Genomic DNA, 14206 nt, shown 5'->3' on the forward strand with positions numbered 1-14206 from the left:
ACTGTAGTTAGCCTAAATTACAAATTGTTTCATGTCGTATTAAAGTAAAATCAATGGGCGAATAAGAACAATTTTTTAACAGAATTTGACTCCAGGAACTAAATTGGTTTTTTTTTTTTGTTGGAATATTTCAAGAACCGCACCTTTGATTTTATTTTAATACAACAAGAATAGTCACTATAGTTGGCCTAAAATAATCACTGTAGTTGACCTAAATTATTTATTTATTCCATTTTTTTTTTGTATTTATTCGATCATTTTTTTTTTTGTATTTTTAAAAAATTGTTTGGTTTTTTTTTTTTTCTGATTATTTTATTATTTTATTTGTTAAAGAATAGGATATTATAGGAATATAAAATAATAAATTGGTCTTTTTTTATCACGTTTTAATTAATTAGAGTTAACTAGTATCTTTGAACATTAAATATTTTTTTTTTTTTTTAAGAAAAATGACTATGTTGTAGACGGCTGATAGTTTGGAGTTTTTTTATATTTTCTCCAAATAATATTGTTGGTACAATAAATTTGATGGATAAGGGTGCATGGAGATCGACCTGGATCGTACCCAAATTAATTCAACATGCCTGGTCTATTCAATGGACCCTTGCATTTGAAATTTGGGCATGCGTCGGCGGATTTGGATCCTTGTGCATGCATGTGGCCCAACTATGCAGAAAAAAGGACATGCATTCAAAGGATTTATCTCTCCAAAGTCCAAACAGTCGCTATAAATTTCGTTGTCTTGAAATTTCACTACAGTATATTGCGGCTCCAGGATTCCGATTGAGATCTGCTGCCACATGTCCAACACTTGTTTCTCATTCAAATTAACGGCCCAGAACGAACGTGATAATTCATGTGTCGTGCAAGGTAGGGACTGGCCAAAAGTGATTAATAATAGGAAAATGATCTCTTAATGTTTTTTTCGTGAACCTTATTATTTTCTTGAGAGATCAAATAAGGGTATATATATATAGAGAGAGAGAGAGAGAAAATACATTTTACCTCCTTGAACTATCCATCCATTTGATTTGACGTCCAATGTTTAAAAAGTGACACTAGACCCCCCAAAGTACTTTCAAATTATTGCAATTCGACCATTCTGACTTTTTTTTTTTTTTGTTCAAAATGCCCCCATTCAAAGTTAAAAGAAAAAAATATATTAAAAATTAAATTAGTGGGTGTTCGGTCTGGGGTGGCCAAAGCCAACCCTAGGCCCAACTGGGGTTGTCAGCTACCCCTTAATTTTTATCTTTATTTATTTATTTTAAAAAAAAAAAAAAAAACTTGAGATTGAGGCATTTTGAAAAAAGAAAAAAAAAATCAAAATGGTTGAATTGTAACAATTTGAAAGTTTGGAGGGTCAAATGTCACTTTTAAAACATTAAAGATCAAAGTGCAAATGGGTAAATAGTTCATAAAGAATAAAATATATTTTCTCCATATATATATTACTTTTAAAAAAAATAATATCCACGTAAAGAGAAAGGATAACACTTCACATTCCTTTTTAGTTAGTAGGTGGTGTGGCGCCAGCATCCTACAAATTTCAGGTGGTTGAAGTTTTTTTATTTTTTATTTTTTTGAGTAAAAAGAAATGGTTAAGAAAAGTCACTTTCTTGACTTGGAGGTCAACTGTCTTCTATTTTATAAATTTTTTTTTTTGGGCTTGGGGTCCAGCGTGGTTCATTCCGCCCCTCCTCTGGATGGACATGGACATGACATGTGATAAAGAAATTGACTGGCATCATATATTTGGCCATATATATATTTTTGGATCGAAATCGATAGAATACGAGTCATCCTTGATATATATATATTCAGCGCCACCTGTGTGAACGCAGAATGCCTACCATGATTCACATTTTTGAACTTGTAGCCGAAGAAAACCAGTTCAAGAATGATTATAAATAGCACACAATATTTGCTCCTTATAACCTCTCACTCAAGCATTTGATCATAATAGAAGAGATTAATTGGCTTTCTTTTGCTGTAATGGAATTATCATCAGTACAATCCTCAATCCAATCTCTAGTTAATGAGATGAAGGAAAAGATGTTCTCATCAAATTGTGAACCCTACTCCTTCATTTCTCCTTCTGCTTATGACACTGCATGGCTAGCCATGATTCCAGATCCACACCAGCCTTCCCAACCCATGTTCAAGAATTGCTTGGATTGGGTGCTTCACAACCAGAAAGATAAAGGCTCTTGGGGAGAGTGTGACGCCCATGGCATGCCCACCATTGAGTGCCTTCCCGCAACTCTTGCTTGCATTATTGCACTCAAAAAGTGGAATGTCGGGACAGTATGTGTAGAAAAAGGTACATGCATGCTGTGAAATATATATATATATATAGCATAATTATTTCTTTCTTTTTTTCTTAAAAAAGACACAATGAAAATTCAATGTAACTATTTTAATTGGGTTGAGAGCGGCAAAGAAGAAACATAGATGGTGAGAATCGTACAAAAGAGAAAGTGCTACTTGAGATTTAGAATAACACTTTTAATTCACTTAGTTTAGAAAACAATAAGGAGGTTTATTGTAGGAGAACTATTTGAAAGTTTTTCCTACGTTTAAAAAAGTAAATGAAATTTAAGGAGTTTGTTATTAGGACTCTTGCATATATATTGTGGTTATAATCATTTATTAGAAATGAAAAATGAAATATAATGTGGGTTAGAAAATTACATTATAGGTAATTGGTTCAGAGATATTGCCAATTACTTTTTATTTTATTTTTTATTTTTTTAACTTGATAAACTAATTGGAATTTAACTTATTTTCAATTCAGGGTTGGCATTTATCGAGGCAAACACCGAGAAGCTACTTGAAGAAATGGACAACCACTTTCCCCGACTCCGCTGGTTTGCCATCGTTTTCCCAGGACTAGTTGAACTTGCACATACAGTTGGTGTGCGGCTTGTCTTCCTCCCTGGGACAAATAGAGTCATATCAGAACTATTCAACACGCGGCAACAAATTCTTGAAAAGTAAGATCCTTTGTCGTCTTTTAATTGGTTTACTTTGATTTGATTGCTAATTATGATGTTTGATAAAAAGAAGAAACGTAATTACTTTGCATGATTTATTTCTTTGTAGGGAGAAAGATGCGGATATGTACCAAAGTTTGCTATTGCTTTCATATCTTGAAGCACTGCCTGCATCTTATGAGATTGATGAAGATGATATAATCAAGCATTTGAGCAACGATGGGTCTTTGTTCCAATCTCCCTCCGCCACAGCATCTGCATTTATGGCCACTGGAAACAAACACTGCTTGGCTTATTTACTATCACTTGTTCAAAGATGTGATAATGGGGGTTAGAAGCTTCTTTACCTTAGATTAAATTTATCATTAACTACAAAGTGGTAATTTAAGTAGATTAACTACAAGATTCTCTTTTCAATCTATTTTTTTTTTTGTGATAAAAGTTTAATTATTTTTATGGCAGTTCCAGCAACGTATCCCATGGATGAAGAGCTCATTAAGCTTTGCATGGTCAACCAAGTATTTAGGTTGGGTCTGGCTGAGCATTTCATCGAAGAGACGGAAAAGGTTTTGGCACAAGTATACAGGTAACAAAACCCCACCTTCATTTATATATCCTTTGCTTAAGAAATCAATCAGTTTTCCCTCCAACCTAACATATCTATATATAGTGCATGAAAGAAAGATATTATATTTTTTTTCTTAAACTCTGTTGAACATAACATTCAGGAATTACATGAATCAAGAATCATGGGCAAAACCAAGCGATTTAGTTGCAGCACAGCTAGCTCTATTTAAAGACTCGTTAGCATTTCGGCTCCTGCGCATGCATGGGTATGCTTTACCGTCGGGTATATGTTAACAAACCTAGCTTTCTTATTTTCTTTCAAATGTTGTCATATATATATAATTCAACCAAATATGCATCTTTTGCTTGTGCAGATAGCTTTTGTTGGTTCTTACAACATGAAGATATTCAAGATCAAATACAAAACAACCATGAATACTTCTCAAGTGCAATGTTTAATGTCTATAGAGCTACAGATCTCATGTTTTCAGGAGAATACGACCTTCTGGAGGCTAGATCATTTTCAAAGAAATTACTTGAGAAAACTGTTTCAGTGGGAACTAGAGACCAAACTCATTTTATATCATCAAACTTGAGAAGACTGGTAATTCATTCATTTATTAACAGACTATTTTAACATTATTGAAGATCTTACATATATAACTGATTAAATAAGAAGTTGAAATGAAAAACGGAAGAGGATGGAATCTTTAAAGATAAATGTTATTTTGAATATTGCTATACAACTATAATACAATTAGAATTATGTGACAATGAATATAAACGGTTAATTTTTCTTTTTACAAAGTTGTTGCTGATCTAAAAACTAATTTTTACTGTTAAGTCACCTTAGTTGTTTGGCAGTCACATAATAGTTTACTAAATAGCATTACTAATCTTTAGTAAATGATTAAATTTATCATTTCCTATTAACTTAAATTTTGGAATAAATTGTGATTTAACATGACATATCAGAGTTAAGGTCATGATTAAATAAAAATTTTACCATTTCTTATTAACTTAAGCTTTTGATATAAATAGTGATTTAATAGTTTGGTCCTTTAGTAGTGGGGCTTCTCTAATCCGATCTATTCTAAAATCTTAGCTCTTGTTATGTTGTTACCTCCTTCACCCGCTTCCTTTACAAGCCTTTTCATTCTTTCTTTTTTTGGGGGGGAGTATGCCTTGAGCTATTATATTAATTGTTCTTTGTTCTTCTTCAATAAATTATCACATATCCAAAAAAGGGAATTTTATTGAATCACTACCATATTAGTATTGTGAAATAATTGTTGAATAAGACACGTAAAACATGATCTTACTGCAAAACGTCTTGTAGGTTGAGCATGAGTTAAGACTTCCATGGTTTGCTCGATTGGATCACTTGGAACATAGGATGTGGATAGAAGAACAGGATTCGAATGTTCTCTGGATGGGAAAAGCTTTTTCCCATAGGTATATATATGCTGCGCGCTTCATTTTAATTGCTATTATTTTGACCCGTGTTCTTCACATCCACTAACAAATCTTTTGAACTCATGATCAGATTATCATGCCATCTAACTGATGAACTTGTTCGTCTTGCCGTGCAAAGCTATGAGTTTAAGCAGTCAGTATACAAGAATGAACTTGAGGAACTCAAAAGGTATCCTATACTTTCAATTAGATTTAATTATCAATTAATAATTCGTTTTGAGACCTTCATAATAAATTAACATGCAAATTTCCTCACAATACATGTCTTTCTTTATCGAGACAGGTGGTCTAAGGATTGGGGTCTTAGTGATATGGGATTTGGTAGAGAAAACTACGTATACTTACTTTGCTACTGCCTCCAGCAGTTCCTTGCCTCATGATTCGGAAATACGCATGATGATCGCAAAGAGTGCAATACTCATTACAGTGGCTGATGATTTCTTTGACATGGAAGGTTCTCTAATTCAGTTGAAGGATCTCACTGACGCAGTTCAAAGGCACGTAGCCATTTGATCTCTCTAATAATTTCTTTGACATCACTTTGCCTCTAATTAATTAATTACTATTTCTCTCATGGAATATATAACAGATGGGATAGTAAGGGTTTGAGTGGCCATAGTAAGATTATCTTTGATGCCCTTGATAATCTTGTAAGGGAAATTGCAACAAAATACCTCCAACAACAAGGACGTGACATAATAAACAATCTTCAAGATATAGTAAGCTAGCCCACACTTATAAACTCGTCAATTAATCTATTAAATCTCATATCTATTAATAAACTGACAAATTATGTCTTTTTTTTGTTTTGTATGAAGTGGTATGAAACGTTTGCTTCCTGGTTTACGGAATCCACGTGGGGTAAAACTGGAAGCATACCTTCAATGAAGGAGTATCTTGAAACTGGCATGACGTCGATAGCCACACACACCCTTGTTCTTCCAGCTTCATGCTTCTTGAACCCGAGTTTACCAATCTCCAAACTCATGCCACAACAGTACGAAAGCATTACAAAACTACTCATGTTTATCGCTCGTTTGTTGAATGACGTACACAGCTACCAGGTAACTTTAATTATATTTCTTCTTAATTAGTTGCTCTTTTTTTTTTTTTTTTTTTTCCCGCTAATCAGGAATATATATATATATATATATTCTCGTGATCTAATGACAGAAGGAAAAAGACGAAGGGAAACTAAACTCCGTTTTGCTCTACTTAAAAGAAAACCCGGAGGCAGACATTGAAGACTCAATCGCTTTTGTGAGAGAGATACTCGATGAAAAGAAGAAAGAGTTTCTACAACATGTTCTTATGGATGGATTTAGTGATTTGCCGAAACCATGCAAGCATCTCCATCTATCTTGTCTGAAAGTATTTCAGATGTTCTTCAACTCTACCAATGGATACGACTCCAATACAGAAATGCTTCAAGACATTAATAAAGCATTCTACCTTCCTCTTGAAGTTGGAAACTCAAAGCCTCCGAAGCCTCTGCCTCTTCAAACTGGAGCAAAGAAGGAATATCTGACAATCAACTCTTACTTGAACCGGCCCTCCAACTCTAAGCATTACATGAGGAGAAGTTTTGCAACACGACAAATTTCTCGGGCTGCTTCAAGAGATGGTGGACTTGGGAAAATGTTTATGCCACCAAAACTTAGATTTTGCTTTGCTTAGTATTTACTTCATCGATCTCTCTACCGCCTACAACTGCTAAACATTGTAGAATAATGTGGTTGTAATATGGCATATATATGAAGTATGTTTGTAAGAAAATCCATAAACCATGCTTAATTTCTATGAAAGGCTGGAGAACTGTTGGAACTAATAATAATTATGAAGTCATTATCTACTATGGTTTTCGCTAGCTGATCATGACCAATTTTTTTTTTTTTTTCTTGGGATGAAATCATCATGCTCAATGTTGCACCCAGATGAGCTTTATTTTATGTATATTTCTCTTGCTACGTACGTACGGTTGTTATTGTGAAAGTTGTTTGAAACGTAGCTAAACGTTAATAAATTCACAATTTAACCTTTAAATTCGTGTAATTTTAAAAATACACATCCTTATCTATAATTTAAACAACAAAATTATAATACCAAAATGCATTCATAATATTTTTCTTCTGCAAATAATCCTCGATCAGCTACATGGACAATAGTATGGACCTTGATAACATATTTTTCACGTTTTATAGACAAAAACCGGCGCCTACAAATATTAGAAGACAAAGATTAGAACTAAAAAAAAATTAATTAATTGGGACACTTACAAAATTTGATTTGGTGAGAAATGTGATCGTGGGCCATATTTTTGTTTTTGAGTTTCAGTGGGGCTCACACGCAAATCGCACCACTTGTACTCCACACTAGCAAGTAGCAGCCTTAATTTTAACGTTGACAAAAATCGCACGTGTGACGTGTCTACGCCCGATTCCCAGAAGGACGTGACTATGTACACATCTCTTTGCAAAATCTCTGGAAATGCTCATCTTTGGATTATCTTTCAAAAATATCTGATTTTATAGAAACATTGTAGTGGTGGCAAATTAATGTCTATATAAAGCATTAAATATCGGGGACCTATTATAAAAGTCGCTTTTTATTTGGAGTTTTAGCCCGCTTGTCCTCCTCTGTAGCCGCCTTGCACGTGGAGAACAACAAAATGGCAACCGGCGCCGAATGAGTAAGAGAAATGTTTTTTTTTATTATTATTATTATTATTTTTATTTATTTATTAGAGATATGTAAATGTATTATTAAATTTGTGGGACTAAAAGAAATATGACAAAAAATGAAAAAGAGATGAATTAATGTTATGTGTAATATTGTATAAGAGCATTTTTTGGAAGATGACAAAAATGAAATACTTAAACAACACATTTAAAAAAAAAAAAAAAAATTAAATCACGCCGAACCTAAGCGTGACCCACGCCTGGGTTTGGCTCCCCTCCTGCGTGGGTCTGGCTCTCCTCAGCCGTATACCCTTCGGCGTAGGTCTCTTTGAGTGTACCCACGATGGGTTGATTTTTTTATAAGTGGTTTGATAACAATTTGGTTTTTTATCCCGTGTTTGCGTATTATTTTCTTAACATGTACTAGGTGATGTATTAGGTGAGGTGTCACCATTTGAATGGATGGCAGAAAACATTGGTTTTTTGCCATGACTGCATAGAAGCATCTCTCATGGGGAACACTACGGCCTCGTTTGATTCGCGGAATGTCTAATTCATTGGAAAATGATTAGCTACTACTGGGAATAGAAGAGTGTGGAATAGATTAGTTATTCCTATTACTTTGTTTGGTTGTAACGCTGGAACAGACTAGCTAATCTTATTCCTTCGTTTGGTACAATGCAATATGTTGGTGAACGAAATCATATTGTGATCAAATTTGCTAAAATACCCTTATAATACAAATACAATTTATATTATTAAGGATTTCCATTCTTTTTTTTAAAAAAAAAAAAAAACATAAACAACTTTACTATAATTTCTTTTTCTTTTTTGTTTTTAATTATGTCAGGTATGTAGCCTTTTTTTTTTTTTTTTTGCAATTATGCTACAAAATTATTTATATAAAACAAAAATAGTTGGAGAAAACAGAATCAAACTCAATCTTGAAATGAAAAAAATATAGTTGGAGAATGTACAGAGAATCAAAAGAAATAAAAAAATAGAATTAAAAAAAAAAAAAAAAAAACTGAGAAACGGTACAGAGAGACGGCATAGAAAAAAAAAAATCGTTTTCACTTACAGAAAAACTGTACCTGAAGAATCAGAGAGAAAATAGAAATAGAGATAGAAAAAGAGAAAACTAAATATAGAGATGGAGAAAAGAGAAACGGAAATATATATATATATATATAGAGAGAGAGAGAGAGAGAGAGGGAGAGAGGGAAATAGAAGAATCAAAGAGAGAAAGAGAACGAAATTTAATCTCACAAGTGGGGTTTTTAGTGGCAATTTACACAATTAATTTAATCCCACATGAAATGATTAGCTAAGCCACTCATTTTTGAGTGGCTTAATTAACCCTATGTGTATGAGATTAGTAGTCCCATGGGAATAGATAATTCCCAGGAATAGAGTATTACTAAATAAAGGACTAGCTATACCTAGTGTTAGCTAGTCCAATCCAAGGGTCTATTCCGCAAACCAAACGGGGCCTAAGTGTTCTCCTTATACTCTCCTAGTCTTAGGTGGGTAAATATTATTTTCTAAAAAAGCAAAAAAGAAATTAGACTTTATTTCTCTCACTGTCTCACTTTTGTTCTAGTTAGATGTACGTAGCCACACAGTCACCCTTACGGTCACCCTAATTAGATAGGGATAGTTGTGCGGTTACTTTTCTCCCTCGCTAAGCCTAGCCTTGCCACCGTTCTCTCTCTCTCTCTCTCTCTCTCTCTCTCTCTATATATATATATATATATATATATATATATATATATATTAAGAGTAAGCTTCCACACTTGAAAAGAAAAATTAGTAGTTTCTCAAAATAATCAAGCATGCATTTTTAGTATTTGTTTGTTTCTCTAAAAACAAAACAATTCTTAAAAAGTGTATCAAATAATTTTCTTAAATGAAACATACAAAAAAAAAAAAAAAAAAAAAACCTTCAAATTAATCCGCTTGAACAAAGACCACGCATGGTAGTTTTGATTTTCTTGTCACCGGAAGAAACTACTGCCGCCGTCGATGAACTCCCCGCTGTCGGAGAAAGGACTAACACATAAAAAGCACTTTCAAAACATTTGACAAATATAGCCCATTACTTCTCCATAAGCATTTTTGTCGGTGGTACGTAAAACTCACTAATTCTGGTCTTAAATCTTTGATAAACAGACAAGCATGCATGCACTCTCAATCACTCCCATGATTTCAAGCACAACTTTACCGAAAAGTATGGGTCAAAAGGTACCTTTTTTTTTTTCTTTTTTTTTTCTTTTAATAATAAGAAAGGGTTACAAAGGATAACAAGAAAACAGAGAGAAGAACTAATTCTCTTTTCTTATTGAATGAATGAATGTATATGTGATTACATTGAACTCTGTTTTTATACAAGATTATCAAGCTAACTAATCAGAAACTAATCTAACTGCTTTCATTACATGTGATGCACACGTGCATGAAGAATAACTAACCAGCTGCTATCTAATCATCTTCCTAAACTATAAAACTAACCAAATAGATTAGTTTAATACAGTTTGATACGCCCCCTCAAGTGGAATGTTCAGCAGGATGGAAGATATTGATGACATTCAACTTGGACAACAGAGAATGAAAATCTGTGCGAGAGAGAGGCTTGGTAAGAAAGTCAGCTAGCTGATGCTTGGACTGAACATGTAATGTGCGAATCAAACCAGTAGCAATTTTCTCTCTCACAATGTGACAATCAATTTCGATGTGCTTGGTGCGTTCATGGAAGACAGGGTTTGCAGCAATATGAATAGCTGCTTGACTATCACAAAAAACCAAAGTTGGTTGATGAATTTGAAGTTGCAAATCTTTCAGTAAAGCATGTAACCAAGTAAGCTCACAATTGACAGCAGCCATGGATCGATACTCTGCTTTAGCAGAGGATCTTGAGACCGTATGTTGCTTCTTGGATTTCCAAGAGATGAGGGAATCTCCTAGAAAAATACAAAACCCTGTGACTGATCTGCGACTATCAGGACATCCGGCCCAATCAAAATCACAAAATGCCTTTAAATGTAATTCTGAAGAAGCTGAAAAGAAAATGCCCTGTCCAGGAGAGGATTTAATGTACCTAAGGACCTTGTGTGCAGCATCAAGAAGAGGCTGACAAGGAGAATCCATGAACTGACTTAACAATTGCACAGAATATGATAAATCTGGCCTTGTAATTGTAAGATAAACCAGCTTTCCCACAAGTCTTCTGTAAGTGGTTGGATCAGAAATCAATTCACCTTCTTCTCTAGACAACTTGAAATTAGCTTCCATAGGAACAGAAGAGGGTTTGCATGCAAGCATTCCATAATCATCTAAAACTTCTAAGGCATATTTCCTCTGTGATAAGGAAATGCCCTTTGCACTTCTTGCAATTTCAAGCCCTAAGAAAAACTTCAATTCTCCAAGGTCTTTCAAACTAAAAACAGAATTGAGAAATGTTGTAAGCTCTTCTATAGCTAGATTGTCATTACTTGCTATGACAATATCGTCTACATATACAAGTAGAATAATAAAAGAGGTTTTCTTGACTTGAGTAAAAAGAGAGTAATCAGACATGGATTGAGTAAAACCATGCTGTATAAGGGTAGAAGAGAGTTTAGAAAACCACTGCCTTGAGGCTTGTTTAAGACCATAAAGTGATTTCTTAAGCTTGCAAACTTTAGATGAATCTTTCAAACCAAAACCAGAAGGTAACTTCATAAAAATCTCCTCATCAAGGGATCCATGCAGAAATGCATTATTGACATCCAATTGATGAAGATGCCAATTATGGATTGCTACTAAAGCTAGAAGACATCTCACTGTGGTTAATTTGGCAACTGGAGAAAATGTATCACTATAATCAAGACCCTCTCTTTGAGTATACCCTTTTGCAACCAAACGAGCTTTATACCTCTCAACTTCCCCATTGGCTCGATATTTGATTTTATAAACCCACTTGCAGCCTATAGGGTGCTTATCAGGAGGCAGATCAGTAATTTCCCAAGTATCATTTGCTTCAAGGGCATTGATTTCAGTTGCCATGGCCTCAAGCCATTTAGGAGAAGATACAGCTTGATGAAAAAACTGAGGCTCAACTTGGGATGAGACAGCCAAACTAAAGTGTTTGTAAGAATCAGAAAGCATATTGTAATCAAGGAAAGAATTGAGTGGAAAGGGAATACTTGAAACAGAAATATCACTTTTAGGATCAATTGAATTGAAAGAGTGAGTAGCTAAGTTACAATGATACTGTTGCAAATATCCAAGTTTACATTTCTGCCGAGTAGACTTTCTGGAAGGAATACAAGTAGGAACTGAAAACATTGGATAACTCAGGTAAAGAAGCAATTGAATCAGGTAAAGGATCAACTGTAGAAGATGAAACAGGAGAAATGGAAGTTCTACGTAGATTTTCTGATGCAAAAACAGGAATTGAACTAGTGGGAGTTGGAATATCAGACAAGGAATGTGGAATCACAAAGTAACCATCAGAATTGAAGTGATGAGGATAAGTAAAAGGAAAAACAGACTTATGAAAATGAACATCTCGAGATATAACCTGAGTTTTGGAAGTAAGATCATAAAGTTTATATCCCTTAATGCCATTAGGATATCCTAGAAAAACACAAGGCTTTGCCCTAGCATCAAACTTATTTCTATTTCGATGTAGAGTAGAAACAAAACACAAACACCCTAAGATGATCATATGATGGAACTTTGGAGAACATAAGCTCATGAGGAGACTTATTAGAAAGATTTGGAGTAGGAATTCTGTTGATAATGTGAGTGGCTGTTAAAACACAATCACCCCAAAATTTAAGAGGTAAATGAGCTTGAAAACGCAATGGTCGAGACACATTCAGCAAATGCTGATGTTTACGTTCCACAACAGAATTTTGTTGTGGAGTTTTAACACAGCTAAATTGATGGATTATTTCATGAGAGTTAAAAAAATCATGCATGGAAAACTCAGTGCCACTGTCAGATCGAATTGTTTTTATTTTGACCTTGAATTGAGTAAGAACTAAGTTGTAAAAGGTTTGAATGATATTGCTAGTTTGAGATTTAGAATGAAGTAAGTAAACCCGTGTATATCTGAAAAAATTATCAACTATTGTAAGAAAATAGTGGCTTCCATTTATTGATGAAATAGCAAAAGGTCCCCACAAATTACAATGGACCAATTCAAAAACAGAACATGAACTTGAGGTGCTAATAGGAAATGAAAGCCTACGTTGCTTAGCTAAGGGATAGACAGTACAAATAGTAGAAGAATTACATGGTATGGTAGGGATAGAATCGTGTAAAAGTTTGATTCTGGAATTGGAAATGTGGCCTAACCTAAAATGCCAAACATCAGAAACTGAATTTTTAAAAGGACTTAAAGCAAAAACATTAGCTCTAGGTGGAATGAAAGTCTGGACAGCAGGTGAATGTCTCCTTGATTTAGGCAGCAATAGATGAAACAAACCACTCTTCTCTTCACCCAAACCAATCGTCCTCAAAGTGAGTAAGTTCTGTATGAAACAATGTCCAGAAAGAAAAATAATGCAGCAATGAACATTGTGAAGAAGTTTACTAACAGAAATGAGGTTGAATGAAAAAGATGGAACACACAAGACATTAGATAGAATGAAAGAGTCAGAAATTTTGACAGTCCCTATGTGAGTGACTTCAACAAACTAACCATTAGGCAACTTAACATTTCTAGACACTTTTGCAGTAATAGAAGTGAAAAATGATATGGAACTAACCATATGATCTATAGCCCCTGTGTCTATAATCCAAACAGAAGTTTGAACATGCATTTGTGAATGCAAAGATGAAAAGACAGAATATTGTTGGTTCAAAGAACTACAATATGAAGATGAAATATTACCTGCCATGTTTGAAAACAAATGATCTTGAGTAGATGAAGCAGGGCCTACATGATTGGCATAACTCACATCATGATTCGGATTCTCTTGTGGTTTGATCAGATCAAGCAACTAACGACACTGCTATGGAGTAATATGCAGTATAGGTTCTGCTTGAGATGTTTCTTGAACTTGATTAGCAGAGTTAGTAGAGTAATTAATTTGGCTTCTTGGTTTGTAACCCGGTGGATAGCCATGTAACTTGTAACACTTGTCAATTGTGTGGCCAAAGAAACCACAATGAGTACAAGTGGGGCGTTCCCTGCGGTTATATGGCTTAGAGAAACGAGGTGGAGGTTTATGAATGGCTTTGGAAATCAAGGCAGTAGGCTCAAAATACAAAGGAGTGGTACGAGAGAAAGCAACCAAACGTTGTCTTTCTTCTTGAAGAACCATAGCAAAAATTTTATTAATGGATGGAAGAGGATCAATCAGAAGGATTTGACCTTGAACACTGGAAAAAGAATCGTTTAATTCCATGAGAACTGAAAAATATATTCTTGAGAATGAAAATCAAGAAGAATTTTCAAACCACCACAAGTACAAGTAGGAGGAGGACGAAAGCTAGAGA

At 34.3% G+C, this 14206-nt stretch overlaps 1 pseudogene; it reads left to right on the top strand.

The window, feature by feature from the left end:
• The first annotated feature begins 1995 nt into the window (after positions 1 to 1995).
• LOC132169897 (S-linalool synthase-like) lies at positions 1996 to 6716 on the top strand (annotated as a pseudogene).
• Positions 6717 to 14206: the final 7490 nt, after the last annotated feature.

This window comes from Corylus avellana, chromosome ca2 (genome assembly GCF_901000735.1).
Source record: "Corylus avellana chromosome ca2, CavTom2PMs-1.0".
NCBI lineage: Eukaryota > Viridiplantae > Streptophyta > Magnoliopsida > Fagales > Betulaceae > Corylus > Corylus avellana.